Genomic DNA, 4,003 nt, shown 5'->3' on the forward strand with positions numbered 1-4,003 from the left:
CCATGGATATTCCTTCCGGTCTTATAAAATCGTATTTTTGTCAGATTTACTGATTCCATTTCTTTTCAGGGCGAACCAGTATCATGAATATTATGTTCTTTATTCTCATGCATATGTTTATATTCTAATACATTCTTTCACATTCATAAATGTTGAATATTTGTATGCAGGATTTTAAATGCCATAACTACCTGATAGTAAAAGTTTGTATAATTTTGCCATAATGTATTTATCCATTAAACGTCTATTTAAGATGTTTCTAGTTCTCCACCCACAATAAACAATGTTACAAGGAACATTCCTATCCATGTTTCTGTGTAAGGGTTCTCTGGAGGGTTGGACTAAAATGGAATTGCTTAGTTTTTCATACGAATATCTTCAACTTTACTAGATATAGCCAAATTGCCCTCCAAAGAGAAATGTGGAAATTCTTTATACATTCTAGGTACTAAAATATTGTCACTTATGTGCGCAACAAATATATTTTTCAGTCTGTGACTTGCTTTTTCATTGTATTCATATTGGGTTTTTTTCATGTAATTTTAATTTTAATATATTCAAAGGTATCAAAATTTCCATTATGTTTTATGCATTTTGAATCTTGTTCTGAAAATCCTTTATCTTCTGGTTCTTTTGTGTGAGCCAACTTTATGGATGGCAGTATGTTACACGGGTACTTCTGCTTTATTTATTTATTTAAAAGAATATTCACAAATTTGCATGTCATCCGTGTGCAGGGCCACACTCATTTTCTCTGTATCATTCCAAATTTAGTGTCTGTGCTGCAGGGAGCACCTACTTGGTTTAATCATGTTGACCCTGTTGTAAGACTTAGCCCCTTTAGTGACTCTGCCTGCATGACTGTGTTAGTGACCAAGGCAGGTTTGACTGAAGCCTTGGTATATGGCAGAGGAGTTCACATCTTCTGCTCTACCTGGGACAAATCGACCCCTCTGGTGAGCTATTTCTGATTTATCTTTTTGTTAAATCTTGACCTGACCAGCACATTCTCCACCAGAATTAGCCCTGCTTTTTTCCCCCCTTTGAAGAGCAAAAATAACTCCCCCACCTCTTTTGCTATAAAGCATGGGAAACAATTGACTTATAAATTAATAGGTGGAAAGCATATAAAAGTGTCATTTCCATCCTGGTAGGTCCTTCACTGAACGAAATTCTCATAATCATTCTTTCAAATAACATTTATTGAGTACCAACTGAGTGCTCCGTGTTGTGCAAGTCACTGAGTGAACAAACCATATCCCAGATGGAAAAGAGAGAGGATGAGGATCTGGGAAGACTTCTTCAAGGAGGTGATGTTTAATAAGCATGGGAAGGCCGGGCGTGGTGGCGCATGCCTGTGGTCCCAGTGGCTTGGGAGGCTGAGATAGGAGGATTGCGAGTTCAAAGCCAGCCTCAGCTCAGTGAGGCCCTGTCTCTAAATAAAATATGAAATAGGACTGGAGATGTGGCTCAGTGAACTCAGCCCCTGAGTTCAATCCCCAGTACCTCCACCCCAAGAAAAGAAGAAGCATGGGAGGAAGAGGGACTAGTCATTTCCAGGTGGGAGGAAATGATTAACAGGAGTTTAATGGACAAATGGAAAACCAAATACAGTGAAAAAGAGCTTAGTACCTGAAAAACCAAAGCATGCCACTTACGGTTAAAAGGAAATAGAAAAGAAAGGATATGGAATATAGATGGAGAGCAGAAGGGATAAGATTAGTTAGTGCCTTTTAAGACTTCATAAGAGAGTGTTGGTGACTTGATTAGTGGTTATAAAATATCGAATTGGCTGAATATGGTAGATGAATTGGTGACACCCAAGGGTAGAAAGAAATCAGTTAAGAAGCAGTTGTTGGTCTCCAGGATAAATGTGATAATGTCCCAGGTTAGTTTTGTGATGAAAGATGTGTAAAGAAATATATCTTAGAAGAGATGACAGGAAAGAGATATGTTAAAGAGTACAGAAAAAAATTAGAAATAAAGATGGTACTCGGCGCTGTGTAATAATGAAGAAAGCCATAAATGAACTTGGTGAAGACTGTGTGGGAGTGACTCAGGGGGGGACAAGGCTGTTGGTGGCCTGGGCATCCTGTGGGCACACCACTTCATATGCCTATCAGGCACACAAGCTGAGGCGCTGAGTAGTCAGTTGTACCCAGAGTTCAGAGGAGAGAAATATTTGGGAATATAAACTCAGAAACAAATTATCATTTTATATGTTTCATGATAAGTAGATAAATATATAGTAGCTGGGCGTGGTAGCACACACCTGCAGTCCCAAAGGTTTGAGAGTCTGAGGCAGGAGGATCGCAGGGTCAAAGCCAGCCTCAGCAAAAGTGAGGTGCTAAGCAACTCAGTGAGACCCTGTCTCTAAATAAAATACAAAATAGGGCTGGGGATGTGACTCAATGATAATCCCCTGAGTTCAATCCCTGGTCCTCCACCCCACCCACCCGAGAAAAGAGAGAAATATAATGATAGGAAAAGGGATAAAGAAAGACATTGCTTTAGTTATAGCCTAAAATTTAGATTCCAGGGGCTATCAGCCATGGCCTTGAACTTCTGTGCATGAACAGAGATCATAAACAGACTGTATCTCAGTCAAGTCAGAAGATGTCCAAGATAACAATTATCCATTTGGTCCTATTCATAAATCTATTGTCCCTCTAGGGGTATGTACTTTCTCCGACTTTTCTGAGTTAAGAATTAGAAAGCACTTCAAAGGTAATGAGGTAGACGGTACACTTTAAAGGAAGTATTGATCATGTCACGAGAGATTTGTAGAGAGATTTGTATCACAAAATGTATTTGTTGATGAGCAGCAAAACCAACATGTCTGTGTTTGAACAATGTTAACAATCCTAGACTTTTGTTTAGATTTCTGTTGATAGTCCCAAAGTTGATTTGTTGATTGTTTCTGTATAATTGATAAGGAATTTGGCCCTCTAGTAGATTGTGTTTACTTTTTCTTATTATAGGTAAAATGATGAATGATTGAGACTCATTGCTTTTTTAAACTAATTAATTTTTCAGCTTTATTGAGACATGTTTGAGGCTCTTTGGTTATATCAGCATGTTGTTATATGGCTGTGTCTTCAACTTGTATTTTATGTGTCTTCTTAATGTCTAGTCCACTTATATTTATCTTCAGCTGTAACTTGCAGATAATTCTAGGCTCAGTTTTTTGGTCTTATTGATGACAAGTTATACCTATTAGTCTGATAATATTGGGTTTCAACTTGAACCAGCTGCTCTGGTATCCATGAGAATTACCAGAACTAGGTCATCGTTCCTGAATGCAAGAAGCTTATGGTCTGGAAAAGAAATGGGTTTGTAATTACCTAAGTGCACTGCAAAACAGAATAGAAAAATGGTTATAATAGATTTAAAACAACAACATGCTATGTCAAATTCAGATAACAATGACATAGGTTCAAAAAATATTCCTAATTAAATGAATAAAACTAGTAAAAGCTTGCAAATAAACACTAACAAAAAAGTAGATCACCACTAGAACAAAACAATGAAAGACAAATAAACTGAAGGCCCTGAATTTCCCCCAAGTCGTAGTCAAGAAAATATTCAAAACTTGGTATTATGGCATGGCATGTCTCTGAAATCGAAGAGTCAGTAATGATGGCTATATTGTTCAGGGTAGGCTAATTGTTCCATGAGACATTAAACCTTGGTTTTTAATATGCTACAAAGTTCTTTTTTACTCAGTTCTCAGTCCCAAATGGTTACCATTGTGAGGTAACTTCCAGATCTTTCCTCTTCTAAGCCCTCAGAGTGCTCTCCGTTAAGGAAAACAGTATAGAAAATCAGAATGTTTTTATGGAATAGGTTTGGAAGTGGCAGATGTCACCTGGCCAGAAGACTTCAGTGACATGGCCACCCTTAGTGGCAAGAGAGGCTGGAAAATATGGTCAACCTGTGTGTCTGGGAGGAAAGGAAAGACTTTTATATATATACAAGTTCCCTAAAATTCCCATCAGTCATA

At 37.8% G+C, this 4,003-nt stretch overlaps 1 non-coding gene across 1 annotated transcript; it reads right to left on the reverse strand.

Annotated features, from left to right (window-relative positions):
* Positions 1–692: 692 nt before the first annotated feature.
* Positions 693–795, reverse strand: LOC143383985 (U6 spliceosomal RNA). The gene has a single exon (XR_013089229.1). It is a non-coding gene; the product is annotated as a U6 spliceosomal RNA (small nuclear RNA).
* Positions 796–4,003: the final 3,208 nt, after the last annotated feature.

Source organism: Callospermophilus lateralis, chromosome 1, assembly GCF_048772815.1.
Source record: "Callospermophilus lateralis isolate mCalLat2 chromosome 1, mCalLat2.hap1, whole genome shotgun sequence".
NCBI lineage: Eukaryota > Metazoa > Chordata > Mammalia > Rodentia > Sciuridae > Callospermophilus > Callospermophilus lateralis.